General features: G+C 38.7%; 1 protein-coding gene across 4 annotated transcripts in view; it reads left to right on the forward strand.

Annotated features, from left to right (window-relative positions):
- Hs3st5 (heparan sulfate-glucosamine 3-sulfotransferase 5) overlaps positions 1-16,375 on the forward strand; it is a 291,841-nt gene that overhangs the window by 154,438 nt on the left and 121,028 nt on the right. Inside the window, exon 4 of one of the 4 annotated variants that reach the window (XM_029482552.1) lies at positions 5,504-5,564. The exons of the other annotated variants lie outside the window; for them this stretch is intronic. The gene's annotated coding sequence lies outside the window, so the exon portion shown is untranslated. The remainder of the gene's footprint in view (positions 1-5,503; positions 5,565-16,375) is intronic. 4 annotated transcript variants of the gene reach the window in all.

The following is a 16,375-nucleotide window of genomic DNA, read 5'->3' on the forward strand; positions in this document are numbered from 1 at the left end:
TTCCGAACATCACAAGCCCTCTCTAGTGTCCCCTCCAGGAAAATACCACATGCCTTCTCACATGTCTGCTTCAGTAAAACATCCTTTCATAAGACAGCTTCCCAAGAAAACTTCATATTGCACAATCAAGTTTCCAAAGAAACCAGAAATTTTCACTTCACAAGTGTCTCTGTGGTAGGACAAAGCATCCTTTGTGTACATGCTCAAGAGTGGTAAAGCTGGATCTTTAGACTGATTCCCATCTTCCCGAGAAACTTCCACACTGATTTCCATAGTTGGTGTACCACTTTGCATTCCCATCCAGCAATGGATGAATGAATGTCCCCCACTCCACACCCTCACTAGGATGAATGGTCATTTATTTAGTGATTTTATGGGATTATTGAGTGTGTGAATGTGGGTTTGCATTTATATCTGCTTTTTTTTAAACCTTATTATATATTTTATTATTATTCCTTAGAATCCTATTTGCTTTTTAATGAGAGACAGAAAGAGGGTGAATCCAGATGGAAGGAGAGATGGGAAGAAACTGGGGTTGGCAGGAGTAGAAAAAGGAGAAACTGTATGCAGAATATATTATGTGAGGAAAAAAATCTATTTTTAATAAAAGGGGGAAAAAGAAACCTTCCCAGCTAATTATCAAATTTCATTGCTCAAAAATACTTGACCATGACCACAATTAAGACAGCTTCTTTGCCACCTTATAATATGGATTTCTTGTTCTCTGTGGTCCAAGGATGTGTTTCTCATTTCCATCTGCTATCTTGTCAGAATGTTCCTTTCCACCCATATTTTTGCCACCATTCTGTATTTCTAAATTCTCTAATAAGGTGGAGAAAGATTCCATGATGAGAATCTTAGCTTTTCCTAGTATTTCAAAATAAAAGACTGTATACACACACACACACACACACACATCAGCTCATGAAATTACAGAGAGAGAAAAGTCACATTGTAGGCAAGTTGGAAACCCAGGGAAGCTAAAAGTTCTATTTCAAAATGAGTCCAAATAACTCTGAGCAGGGGAAGATGATCAGAGTAAATGTCCAGGAGCAGGAGAGAGTCAGTGCCCCTGCTCAAGCATACAGACTTAAAGGAAACATATCTTCACTTCCACATTTTTGTTTTCTTCATGGAGGAAAATCTCCTTTCTGGAGCTGATCTAATCAAATACTAAACTCATTTGGAAATATCCTAAGAAATACATTAAGAAATAATGTTTGATGTGGAAACCGTGTGGCACAGTCATCATATCAAAAAAAAATAATAAAATAAAATAAAGTAGTTACTACAAGCCCAGTAACTGCAGGATGACACCTGGAGTGTGCTGCTTAATAATGACAAAGTTTAGTTGTTGTAACCATAGGAAAGATAATATTCATCTTGAATAACCTTTCCTGTCTTCTTTTCTCATGAAGACTCATTTTTTTTAGTCTAGTATAGAAATAGTCTCTTAGAATCACAAATTGGGCAAACCTCTAAGGACTTTAGGAGCTCATCTAATTTTATGTTATCCTCTCCTTTCAAAGACAAGAAAACTCAGTTCCAGGGCTTAGGTAATCTTTTTAATTCTCAGAGCTCCTTAATGCCAGAGGCAAAGCAGTAACTTACATCTCCAGTGTGGGACCTAGGACATTTCTCTACCATTTTCCTCATACAGGTTAGCCTTTTAAGAAAAACTAAAAAATAGTTAAATTAGACTAGTTATCACAGTTTTTCCCAACAACAGGAAACTTTAATGCTGAAAGAAATACTGAAAAAATTACTTTTTTTAGTCATTTAGTAAAAATATGTCATACACTGAATTACTGAAATTATGTGCATTGTCTAAACATTTGCATATTAGCAGCTTAGGGGTAGTATGTCTAAATAATTTATATTTTATAATCACAAATAATGTGGAAATTTAACAATGATAACTTGTTATATCATCTCCAAGAAGGTTCTATGATACTCTAATGCAGATGATATACCTGCTTTGACTTTGTTTTAAATGGTGACCTCTCATTTACAATCTTATTTATATATTGGGCGCTTATAAAATAAAGTTCATTATTTACTTTAAGATGTAAAGCAAATAAAGCACATTTTAAAAACCTCTCCACAATAGGAACAATGGAACAACATATACACATAAACACACACACACACACACACACACACAAGCATTCCCAGCAGAGCTGCAGATAGGAAAATACCATATGAATAGTATATGTATAAGTAAATGTTAGAGACACTTCAACATTATATAGTATCTATAAAATTTCTCCTTGAGAAATGTGTATCAAAGATTCAGTGTGCAGAGAAAAGCAGTAGGTTTATGCATATATTGCATGAATGTCAAATGCCCTCCAAGTCACATGGGTAAAAATGTTTGTGCATATGATTCTAAGTCTGTGCTCATCCATGCAGTGCTGACTCTGATCGATAATGGGCTGGCAAGAATGAATGTTCTGAAAAATCTAGCAACCCCTGAAAGATTTTCATGGGAAAAAAAAATCAGTAGAATGGCTTGTCTACAGAAAGTTCTAACAGTGCTTCCAATCCAATACACATTGGACCTAGATATGCATATTAAACCTCAAAACTATTAAAGTAAAAACCATTCAATAAAAAAGGGTGGCAAAGAATTGATTTTTCAAATGTGTCAGTGAGTCATGTGATCTGAGAAGTGTGGTAAATTGTGTTCTTACAACAGGTATACACGGAATTACAAAATCATATGTCAAAATGCTCCCATCTCCCAGTGTGACTGTTTTTGGAGAATGAAATTTTACAAGATAATATAGGTAGAGAAGGAAGAAGAAGGAGATAGAAAACAAGGGAGAAGAAGGAGTAGAGGGATTAGAGAGAGAGAGGAGGTCTACCTGTGAACCTAAACTAAGGTACCCTAAGAATAGCTGGCAGTCTGCAAACCAAGAAAGGAATGTTTGTAAGGATTTCACCATGCTGGCATCCTGGTCTGGACCTTTCCAACCGCCAAGAAAATGAGAAAAAAAATTTATCAAATACATGATGGCAGCTCCTACTGACTAAGAAATCAAGAGAAAGACATACTGACAAAACTGAAGGATAGAAGCAAGGCTTGCAAGCCAGAGCTCTAAACTCAAGGAGAGAGGGAGTCTGGGTGAGAGCTGGTTCAAAATCTAAGAAAATTCTTTGACTGTGGATGGAGCAGGATTACTAAACAAGGTCAACCCAGTATTTAACGTAATAGGAGTATTCATGGAGGCAATAAGCTAGATTAGCTTTTTTTTCTACCTTCTACAAATTACTAGACTTTACTATATTACTTAATTTCTCATCCTAATTAAAATACTAACAGTACCAAAATAGAGATGGCAATGCTCCCATTGCATAGAGTTTGAGAATTATCTAATTATATATTATGTGTTTACTATTTGGCAATGCTGACATCTAAGTGAACCAATGAATATCAGTAGTGGCCAAAGCTGGTAATTATGGGGTCTAAGGTGTACTCATTTATTCATACCCCAAATTTAGTGACACACTTCAGGAAATAAGGAGGAAAACAAACAAACAAACAAACAAACAAATACACTTTTTTCACTGGGCTTCCATCCCTGATTTATGAGGCTCCTATGAAGAACTATGAGTAGACAGGCACCCAGACATGCCCACAGTCGATGTCCAAGCCACTGTCTAAGTCACTCACACAGTTCCTGGTATGGAGTTGGCAAAAACTTAAAACAAAAGAAGTGTATACTGCCAAATAGCTTGTCACATACTGGGTAAATAATGGTTCTTTTTTTTTTTTTTTTTTTTTTTTTGGTATTTTCGAGACCGGGTTTCTCTGTATAGTCCTGGCTGTCCTGGAACTCACTTTGTAGACCAGGCTGGCCTCGAACTCAGAAATCCGCCTGCCTCTGCCTCCCGAGTGCTGGGATTAAAGGCATGTGCCACCACGCCCGGCATGGTTCTTTTTCAAAAGTGCAAAAAGATTCTTGTTGGATGCAGCATTTTGTACAGAGGCATCAATCAACTTTATTCTCAAAGGCCTTTCTTCATCTTCTTTAAAAACCCCAAGAGCCTCCAGGCTGGAGAATTAGCTCTACAGTTAAGAGCACTGGCTGCTCTTCCAGAGAGCAAGGGTTTGATTCCCAGCAACCACATGGTGCCTTACAAAGGTATTCAATCCAAAGAAATGTGACACCTTCTTCTGGCCTGCTAGGGGCAAAGACATATGTGGAGGAAAAACATCCATACACATGGAATAAATAATCATTTTGAAAGATGCTCCTCAACAGAGGACTGGATACAAAAAAATGTGGTACATTTACACAATGGAGTACTACTAAGCTATTAAAAAGAATGAATTTATGAAATTTCTAGGCAAATGGTTGGACCTGGAGGGCATCATCCTGAGTGAGGTAACACAATCACAAAAGAACTCAAATGATATGTACTCACTGATAAGTGGATATTAGCCCAGAAACTTAGTATACATGAGATATAAGATACAATTTGCAAAACACATGAAACTGAAGAACGAAGACCAAAGTGTGGACACTTTGCCCCTTCTTAGAATTGGAAACAATCACCTATGGAAGGAGTTACAGAGACAAAGTTTGGAGCTGAGACAAAAGGATGGACCATCTAGAGACTGCCATATCTAGGGATCCATCCCATAATTAGCCTCCAAACGATGACACCATTGCATACACTAGCAAGCGTTTGCTGAAATGACCCTGATATAGCTGTCTCTTGTGAGACTAGGCCGGGGCCTAGCAAACACAGAAGTGGATGCTCACAGTCAGCTATTGGATGGCTCACAGGGCCCCCAATGGAGGAGCTAGAGAAAGTATCCAAGCAGGTAAAGAGATCTGCAACCCTGTAGGTGCAACAACATTATGAACTAACCAGTACCCCAGAGTTCTTGACTCCAGATGCATATGTATCAAGAGATGGCCTAGTCGGCCATCACTGGAAAGAGAGGCCCATTGGACTTGCAAACTTTATATGCCCCAGTACAGGGGAACGCCAGGGCCAAAAAGTGGGAGTGGGTGGGTAGGGGAGTGGGGGAGGAGTGTATTGGGGACTTTTTGGATAGCATTGGAAATGTAAATGAGGAAAATACGTAATAAAAAAAATATTAAAAAATTAAAAAAAGAAAGACAGTCTTATGTAAAAACCCAAACTAGTAGCACCCAAGTCTTTCTTGATTTATCATTCTCCCATATTTTTCCTAAGCCTTATCTTTCAAAGATTTTATCTTGTGTAGGGTGAAGAGAATCGTAAAATACATTGAAGCGCTACTAAGAAGGTTCAGCAAGGTTAGGACCCTTGCTGCCAAACCTTAAGGACCTATGTCAGCTCCACGAGACGACTCCACATGGTAGAAAGATAGGACTCACACAAGTTATCCTCTGATCTCCACACATATGCTGTGGCAAGCATGTGTACACACAGAGACACACACACACATGTGACAAAAATTACAAAAAGAAAAGTAAAAATTGACTGTGACTCATTTGTGCCACAGGATTACTCTCTTGGTGTTCCTGGAAGCACATGCTGGGGAGTTTCAGAACCTTCGAATAGGGGTAAGAATATGACACTCATCCTGGACAGATGATGTGGAATGAGAACCCAACCAAAGTGTGAATAGCACCAAACTCCAACTGGTTGAACAAATGAACTGTATTAGGGTTACAGAAGTATAGATGTAAGGGGGGGGGGTGACTTACAGGAGCAGAAATGACTCAAAAACATCTGCATCACCAAAACCTAGCCACTCTGGATGACAATTGACAAAAGCTGGAAACCTGGTGCATACTCTACAGCCTGCAGGCAGTCCCAGTAGCTCAGTTGGTCTGTATGTCTCCAGGAATTTCAGCTGGTCTTAGTTTCTCTCTCCTAGGCAGTTTGGCTTCTTTTGGCTTCTCTCAGGCTGCACAATTGAAACTATTTCCAAGTATCTCCTCCTCTTCCTCCTCCTCTTCTTCCCCCTCTTCCTCCTCCTCCCCTCCTCTTCCTCCTCTTCCTACTCCTCTTCTTCCCCCTCTTCCTCCTCCTCCTCTTCCTTCTCTTCCTCCTCCTTCCCTCCTACTCCTCCCCTATTCTTCCTCCTTCATCTTCTTCATTGTCATCTTCTTCACCTTTGTCATCTTCCTCCTCCTCTTCTTCCTCCTTCCTCCCTCCCTCCCTCCCTCCCTCCCTCCCTCCCTCCCTTTTTCAGTTTGTCTTGTCTAAAAGTCTCTCAGCTTGTCTTATCTGAAAATGACCCTCTGAAGTCTTAGCTGATTATACACTTTTGGAGAAAGAGGAGTCTCGGGAATCTGGAGAGTTTCAGGGATTCCCTGAAGCTATATTGAGTTATCTACTTCCATTTTATGGAACTTCCCAATGTTTCAATGTCTGAAGAAACTACTGGGGGAAGGGAGCTCCTCGGCTTCCTCTTGCCATCATTTATTTTCTCTCCTGACTTTGGGGGCAAATTAAAATGCTAAATTCTTCCTGCATAGGAAATTAGGGAGATTTTATTTTATTGCATGATAATTTTACGTGTTGTGGCATTCATTACTCTTATCAGTCATGTGCAAGGTTGGTTAGTACACAGATTACTAACTCTGTCTGCCAAGTCCTTGGGCATAAACTTCCAAAATAAATACCAAATTGGAGACCTACTTGCATATTGCACACACTTTTAAAATGTCCCACTTTTAGGAATGTACCACTTTTTATGGTCTAAAAATCCATTCACAAATAGAGATCTCTATAGAAAATGTCGCAAAGTAAACTTGTCTTTTTTGGTTTTACAGATAAAACTCATTTTCCATTATTGTTATGGGGTAACCTATGTTCATGCATGTAGAATAAAAAAATAACTATGTCAGGCATTTATGTCACCTGCCTACTATTGTATACATGAATAAATTTTTTAAAAGTAAGAATAAATACTTTTTAATGTGTCAATGAATAAGTAACTATGGTAAGTAAATTACTGCTACAGACATTGCTGAAGTTAGAGACCAACTGGATTTATTCCTTTTTTTTTTAAATTTGGATCAAGGCTATGCTGGAGATAAAAGGATCAAGGAAAAAGGACCTTGATCCTTTTATCTCCAGCATAAATGCACAAATGCATGACTTTGGCTAGCTACAGATAAGCATCATTTCAGTTCTGTGTATATCCCATGGATCATGGCAAACATAAGTTCTCAGGTTGCTGCTTTAGATGCATGTTTGTCATTCCAAATGGCAAATAAGTACAGACTTTCAAGTATCAAGCAGCTCTTCCCAAAGAGAGACTCCTTTTACAGCAGCAGCCCTCGCTGGTAAGGTAAGATCTAGACCAAAGGATCTGAGTCAAGATCTCCTTGGTGTTTGTCTTGTTCTTGAGACCCTAAGAAGATAGTAACACAGAGAGCTACAAATGTGGTTACAACACAGTAAAAGCTTCTGCCCCATTCCTTTGAAGGTTACTTTAACTGCTAAATTTAGTAAGCTGCGATTGGCTCTGCATCAGTGGCCACAGAGTGCTTAAATCTACTGGAGACCTACTTCAGTACTACACACCCTTTAGAAAAGCCCCAATTTTAGAAATCCCTGAGTGACTCTAATACCTCCTCACTATGGGATCATAGATTAATTCTGAACTATGAAGAATTCAAAAATGAAAATATCTGGATATCAGGACACGTGTTTCTATTACAAGCTATTTCTAGTGCTATTCATTCACATAAAAATGTAAGCAAGATTAGGATATATATTTGCTTCCTTGAATATGGGTATAACATGTGTGCTGCTCCATGGTCTGGGACTGAAGGTGTGAGGATGGGAGCTGGACATTGAATAGAAAAACACATTCCAAGTTTCAAGCTCTTGGGAAAGAACCTGGGTTGTACTAATGGCTACAAATGAGAGGCTGTCCCTGGACTGCAGAATACAGGGTGGTTTGGGGACAGAATTCTCAACTCTGCAGGCATGGAAGACTTAACCTGGGAAGCCAAGGCTCCTTGAAAATACCTATCATGTCAGTGAGAAACATAGAAAAGAGCTGGAATATAAGATACAAAAATGGGTTTGTAGTGCATGTTATAAATGGGCTTTTCAATGCTTTTTGAAAAACCTTATATATATTCAAAAATTCTCTCCTTTCTTGTTTTGGGACTTGGCATGGGGTGAGGGGAAATGTTTCATCCTGTGCCTTAAGTAGGCATTTGGTGATGACTTTGGTGCCAATCTAACTCATTTCATCTTCTTCCCTGTGGAGTCTGATTGAATGTTGTCTATACCTGTGAGTAGGCGTGCATCTCTACAGAAAGCTCTGCGTGAATGGAAAGCAATATTAGCTCTTTCAAAACTGTTCTCTTGGTTCTGATTGAAGATAAAAATAAAAACTAAGTTTTTGCACATGACACACGAGGCTTTCTCTTACAAATTCTCTAATTTACATGCTCAACAGCATTTGCTGTCTTTCTTGAAAAAAAATCCTTCCTGAAACAAGGCCCTTTAACCACTCTGACCTTTCTCTATGGTTTCACTCAGACAGGGATAGTCCTCCCTGATGTCACCAGCCTCAAGAGTGTGTCCTGTGTCCAGACGCACTCACTGAAACCTTTCTCTTCGCTTTTTCCTGCCTGCAAAATTCCCAAATTCATTGCTCTTTTTGTTGAAACAACACTATTTGTTCAATATTTAATATTTGAATATTCAATTCAATATTCAATAACTGAAATAAGAAAAATATTTCTACTATATTCTGGGCTCGAACTCACAGAGACTCTCCAGCTTCTGCCTCTGAAGTGTTAAAATCAAAGGCTTGAGCCACAAACTTCTAAATTAAATGTCTTCCCATTTTAAAAGAAGAAGAAAAGAGAGAAAAGAAGTCTCCCCTCAGAGGCTGTGTTGCAACCATTGATCGTTGATGTTTAATGTGATAGTTGAGAGACATTTGAAATGACTCTGACAGATGTTTTCACATTGTTCCTGCTGGTCTGATAAGAGATGTATTGCCAGAAAATGTATGGAAACCTCAGATTCCACAGAATTCATTTGAGATGAGAATTGCTGACAAGAACATTTGAAAAGAAAGGGTGGTGGGATAGACAATCCTTTAGAAGAAAGTATAGCTGTATAAAGCAAAGGCAGCTCCTCAGTGGGGACTACACACTCTCTGCCTAATCCATTCACCATGCCTATCAGCATATGTTCCAGGTCATATGATGCTTTCTACCCCAAGAAGCCTAGAAAAGGGCAAATGCAAACAGACGTCTGTGTGCTCCTGAAAAAATATTCTGTGTTTCAAAACAGGAAAAAACTGCTTAAGAAACAAACACCAAAGACTAAAATCACACACACACACAAAATGAATCTCCTCTATATAGAGCAGTCCATCCATGCAGCACCAATCTAGAAAGCTAAGCGCAATTGTGTTAAGTAATTTATGTGTAGATAAAAAGCTTATTTTAAGTTACTTTATGCTGTGGAGGATAACACACCATAAACTCACTGCACTTTTATTTGTGACTTAAGGAAAGCACTTCTTAGGTGATTTTTAAAGTAAGGGTTTTACTAACTTCCTTCAAGTATTGCCCACCCATACCCACCCCCATGTTTCACACAGCCACAACCAGGGGGCTTGGTCCACCCCCAACCCCCAGCCAAGGCATCTGTGAAACATGGAAGCTATTAGGCTATGATGTTACTTTGGGCCTGCTTACTAATGTCTTCTGTATTTCAGAGGTGGTCTGCAGAGGTCAGCTAATTGCAATCCCAATCTGACTGCTTATTTGAACTTTGGATACTAAGGGCCCTGAACTGATCCCCTGAATTTGTCATGGTCATAATTTAGTTATCCACAGCTGCCTCATTAGATTTGAGACCCTTTCAAAAGAATATTGATTACTATAGCTCCTCATCATCTGGTAACAGTGTGCATACAACTATCTATTCTCCGGTTTCATTTCCTTGATGTAGTAATTGGTGCACATTTTTAATTTTCTCCTTTTCTAGTCACAGGACTCATGAAACATTCTTAGACTATAATGACTTGACAATTTAAAGAAGACCTTCAGCAACTTCAAGTGTTAGACTTTCATTTCCATAATTTTTCCTGGTCCTTTTAATCTGCCATGTGGTCTCCACTGTATATGTTAAACTCAAACCCAAGCATGGTATTCTGTGGTAACACCCCTCATGCTCAGATCATCCCACTTGAGCTTTTCTCTGAAGAAGGGCATAGCTATGAGAATGCTCATGGACTAAAATGGGAAATGTATTGCTAGCTGAATGAAACATACAAATGGGAATGTTAGTATGTGAAAACCAAAGTAATCTACTTCCTAATGTGGTTACATTTAGCAGTCTGTACTATCACCAAAAAGGGAAAAATATAAAAATGCATCTCATTCATAAAATACTCCCTATAATGGTTTATTTTTCCTCATAAAAAAGTTTTTGAAATACCCAAGAAGTGTTCCAAACAATACAGGAAAGGTCAAAATCATCTCCATCATGGAGCTTTGGGTCTGATGGAGAAGTGTCCTTGAAAAGAAGCAATCATGTCATGGTATTACAGGGACTCCGGTGGGTAAGAATTGAATGGTGAAGATCTACAGAAGAGACACTAGGCAAAATAATGGACAGAGAAATTTTCCCGAAAGCAGGTGACATTCAGCTGTCAACAAACAAGTGAAAAGCCATCTGAATATCAGCTGACTGATCTGGGTGGAGAAAGAGCCTGGCACAGTCAAGAAGTGAGATATAACAAGGCATATGGATGAGCAAGGACAGGTGACATGCAGACAGATGCAGCTAAGAGGTAGTCAGGACATCCATTCTATAGATACACCAAAGGACGACACAGGAAGGACATTTGGAGTGATAGAGCCTGTAAGTGCTGGCTTGGGGTACCTGTGAGTTTCCTTTTGAGGCTTCTAGTAGGAATAAATTGTGTCTCCAATAGAGGACAATGTATAGTTTAATAGATACTGTATTAAAGAGGTAGCTGAAATTCCTGATTCCCTGAATGTTTTACTAAAAGCATCTTTGACTTATTTTTTCTACTCATTTATAATTCATTCATTCATATCATGTCTATGGCTCTCTTTCTCAACAAATATCGGAATTTTGTGTTTAAAAATTATTTTTCTGGTGAGGTGACTTTGCCATTCTTGTTACTCACCTCTAATTGCTCTATACTTTTTCAAACATAAGTTGACATAATTGAAAATGCCATAGCTTGCCCTAAAGTACATCATAAAAAACAAAATGGGCTATAGAACCACATTAAAAGAATCACCTCTATGGTGCTTTAATTCCCCAGGCTTGTCAAAAGTTGTTCAAACATTGCTTGCTGTCTTTGAATATAAAATGTAGGCAGACATGTACTAATATATCAAAAAATGACACTTTGTCAAAGAGAGCTTTCATGGGAGAATGTTCTGAATGTAATGTTTTCTTTTAAAAAGAATCCAACCTGTTTAACATTCCAAAGCAAACACGAAAGAACACAAAATGCCTGATCTCACTGTCGGTCACCACAGTCAGCTTTAACAGCACATTACTAGCTTTTGTTAGACTCTAAAACCCTGTCTCCTCAAAAAAATTACCAGTTTTATTTCATGATAACCCTAATTTGATGCAAAATAAAACTAGCCCTGACTCTCTTCCAAATAGATTCTCTACAGACTTGCTAACACTTCCAATAGCATGTCAATGATACACCTGGCTATTATCTATCCTATCCGTGGGCTCTGTATAACATTATAGGAAGGGACCACTCCTCTATCTGTTAGGAACATTTGTTATAGCCAACAGCAATGTCTCTCCAAGAAGTACAGAATTAAAATCTTGACATGTGCTCTCCAGAAGTGTCTCATCCCAATTATCTAAAAAATCTTATAGCCTCTGGTAAGATGGTAGCCAGGAAAGAGTGGGAGGATGGATTGTAAAGACCTTAACAAAATTAATAAGGCAGGTACGCCTTCATGTCAGTCTCTTGTCCTCAGTGGTTCCCTGTTGCAGTTCCTTTGCTATAGTTCCAATGCTCTGGATCTTGAAAGGATGTCCAGAGTTAAGATAAGGGTTAATATTTGAAATGTTAAGCTGAAAATCAATAGCTTACCATCTTTGACCTCAAAAGAATAAGCTCTTCTCTACTTAGGAGGGTAATTTCTACCTGCCATCCACATTCTGTGCAAAGAATGGGCCTAGGTAGGAAGCAGAGGGAACAAAGGGAAGCAGCAGAAATGGATGTTATCTGAGGTCTTTGAGATTCAGTAGAGTTCAAAACACCCTGCAATGTCACAGAACGGTCCAAGTGACAAAGAGAAAGATTCTAGCCATTTGACTGCTGCCTGCTCTCAATTAATATCTCCAAAGGAATGTATTGTGCAAAGGCTTTAACTACTTCCAGAGAATGATGAGAACAAATGCTCCTCCCACAACTATAAAGATTCAGGTTTTAGTAAAATATTAGAAAAGCCTGTTGAATCTGGAGGGCAAGGCATATGTGTTATGTTTCAGTTGCTGTGATAAACATTAATGTGATCAAAAGCAACTCAGAGAAGAAAACTTTTATTTTGGCTTACTGTTCCTTGGGAATAAGAGTCCATCATGGCAGGGAGGGAAAGCCTGGCAGCAAGCAGCAGGCATGGAATCAGGCCCAGGAAGCTCAGAGATCACATCTTCAACTGCAAACCCAAAGCAGAGAGAGCAAACTAGATGTGGAATGTAACCATAATTAAACCCTCAAAGCCAGGTGCATGTAATGTACTTCCTGCACCAAGGCTGAACTTCACAAAGCTTCCACATCATCCCCCAGACAGCACCACTAAGGGCAAACAAAGGGTTCCCATATGTGAGCCTATGGGGGGATATTTCTCCTTCAAACCACCACAGTTCAATCCCTGTATCAGAATTCTTAAGAGAATGTAGAGCTTTTAAAGTACTGAAACTCTTAAATGAGTTTGTTTTATATGATGTTATTAACATAAGATCTTAGGAACAAGGAAAGGTTGCAGCTTTAAGTAATGTGTTTTGGGGTGGAATTTGAAAAGGAGTAGATGTATGATGGCTAATATGGATGGTTGTCAACTTGAACTACCCAGAAGAAAGAATCTCAAGGAGCTGAAGGGGTCTGCAACCCTATAAGAGGAACAACAATATGAACTAACCAGTACCACCAGAGCTCATGTCTCTAGCTGCATATCTAGCAGAAGACGGCCTAGTCATCCATCATTGGGAGAAGTAAAAATTATATGCCCCAGAACAGAGGAATGCCAGGGCCAGGAAGCCAGAATGGGTAGGTTGGGGAGCAGGGTGCAAGGAGTGTATAGGGGACTTTCAGGATAGCATTTAAAATGTAGATGAACAAAATATCTAATAAAAATTGTTTTTGAAAAAAAAAAAGGAATCTCAATTGAGATTACTCTATGGACATGTCTGTGTGTCATCTTATTGATTACTGAATGATGTGGGAATTCCCAGCCCACAGAGTCCAAGAAGCTATAAGAAAAGAAACTAAATGTGGACCTGGAAGCAAGGCAGTAGGCAACATTCCACAACAGTCTCTTCTTCAGTCCCTGCATCCAGGTTCAGTTGATTCCCTGTTTTGACTTCCCTCATTGATAGACTGGAACCTGTGAGCTGAAATAAACTCATTCCTCTTCAACTTGTTTTTGATCATGTACTATAATGGCAACAGAAATTGAACTAAAACAAGAGAATATTAAGATTATTATAGTACCAAATCTTAGTTGTTAATGCTCAAAACCAATGTGCTAACTATAGTCTTCTTTATAGCGAGGGAGAAGCATTTTGCAGAGGAGGAGGCTACGGACATGGAAGAGGTGGTGATGTTAATTCTTAGCATCCTACCATTCAGAGTGCTCACACAGCCCTCTGAAGTAGAGCCTGGGGATCTCTGGAGTGAGATTTTGACTCCTACCTCTACACCTTACTGACTTTTAGAGGTAAAAGGAATGCCACAGTGTCTCCAAGCTTTGACCCACTCATCTAGAAAGTAGTACTAATATGACCTCATTAAGTATTTATTTAACTCAGTACCCTGGTCATATTCAGAACCTAAGAAACAGTACCAAAAGCTATACACATCCAGGTGCACAGGGCATATAATTTTTACTTCACAGATTTTTATTCTCAAGACAGTACAGACTGTGGTTGAGTGCAGCAGGAAACCCCTTCCAGCTGGCTACTGGAGTGGTTTAGATGATCCTCAGAGTTTATTGACCAGGAAACTTGCTCTAGCTCATGGCTTACATACTCCTACTTCCCAAGTATGTAGATCATACTGTTTCTTTACATAACTTAAAGTCAAAATTTGTTCAAGCTCACACTAGACAAAATCCCAGTGTGGATAAGAGAAAGTGAACACAAAGTCACAGCTCTGGCCAAGTAGCTATTTGCAATTGATTAATTCTAGGGACATTGAATCAGTTTTCTCCAATGGAGTGACACTGGGTATATTGACTACACTCCCGGGAAGGCCCTTCCAAAAAGAACCAATTTTCTGGAAAATATTTTCTGGTTATACTGTTGTTATGAATTATTTGCTAAGGCCAGCAAGTCCTCCTCAATGTATTAAGACAAAATTAATTTCTGAAGCTGACAGACATTGTAGTCAACATAGTTTTCTTCTTAGCCATAGGCTGCCTACAGTGTTATAGTATATGTTCTAAATGGTGCATCAAGGGCATGTCAGCATTTGACTCAATTATACAATGGCTGTGCAGAAGACCCCAAGTCACACCTAATGTAAACCGTGAGTGAACAGATGAAATCAACAAAGTCTAAGTTGCTTCTGAACCACTTGCTATTACATTTTACTGTCCTTCTTTCAATGTTCTTATCAACTAGTTTCAAAATGGCTGACACAGTAGCAACAAAATTTAGCCAATTGTGTCATTTGGCTAAAGTTTAATATCTTTGGATATCTAAGACACCCTTTCAGCTAAATACAAGAAAGAAACAAGTAATCATTAAAAGCAGAATCAATGATTTGAGGTTTATTGTTCAGAAGTCACTGGCACCACATGTCTGATGAGATTTTCCTCTCCAGAGTGAATGGCTTAAGGTATCTCTTCAGTGTGACATCCAGTAAATGATAGTCTTTGCAGGGTCATGGTGGCCAAAATATATGTTAAATCTGAATGAAGATATATGTTTACTAAAGACATTGATGACAACATTCATTTTCTACTTGCTAAAGTGCTTACAACTGAAATTTTATTTTAGTCCCATTATTGTTAAGAAAAATTGCAGTAATAAACCATTTAATACTACAAAAAGAAAATGGATGCATTTTTCTAAAAGTGCGAGTGTGCATATACACATTTACAAAAAGAGTTCTGAATAAAAAAATCAAAATAATTTCTGATTTAAAATTTTAAAGAAAATTTGATTACAATTGAAAAATAATGAGGAATAGCACACACACACACACCACTTCATTTAATAAAATGTAGGCATACATAGCTCTAAGGTTATATCTGAGAGGCTATATAAGTATATCTGTATGTAGTTTTCTCTACTCTAATAGTTCTTAACAATGCAATTTAGCAACCATCTAGCATAAACTAACAATAAATGCTATAGTGCAGAACATAATGATTTGAATTTCAGAATAGAGAAGGAATTTTGAGTAGAGGTGGAAAGATTATTATTTTGAGGCTAGTCAGCCTGGGCTGCATAGCAAGATCTAGCTTAGAAGCATCAAAGACAGGTTGTGAATTAAGTAAATATATTTATTTAATTTATGAAATACACTTGAAAGGACTTTCTTTTATCTAATATGTGTGTCATGTGTACATGTGAGTGCAGGCACACATGTGCTATGATATGCCTATGGAAGCAAGGGAACAACCTGCCATGATTGTCCTCACCTTCCTCCTTGTTTGAGACAGAATCACTTTGGGAAGCATTGCTGTGTACTCAGGGCTGACTGACCTGTGGGTTTCTGGAGATGCTCTTGTCTCTGCCTCCCATGCAACTGTGTGAGGGTATGTGCACTGCAGGGATCAAACCCAGGTCCTCATGTCTGCACAGCAAATGCTTTCATCTCAGCCATCTTCCCAGTGCAGGGCTGGCCTTTCAAAGCCACACTTTTTGTTATCTGTTACATTCTCTGCTGCCCAGTAGAAATCCACTCACAGATTCTACTGCAGAATTATTCTCCCCTCTGCTATCTGGTGCTTTTCTATATTCTAGAATTAAACAGACCTTGAACACCAAAGAGCGTAGGGCACCCACTAGTTGAGAGAAGGTGATTTTACAGTAAATTAACTTGTTTTCTTACTTGAACTGAATACCTGCAATCACTGATTGTCACATTTATCCTTTGTTGTAAAACTGAACTAATTGAAGAAGCTGCCCTCCAGGGACCAGCTCA

Source organism: Mus caroli, chromosome 10 (genome assembly GCF_900094665.2).
Source record: "Mus caroli chromosome 10, CAROLI_EIJ_v1.1, whole genome shotgun sequence".
Lineage (NCBI taxonomy): Eukaryota > Metazoa > Chordata > Mammalia > Rodentia > Muridae > Mus > Mus caroli.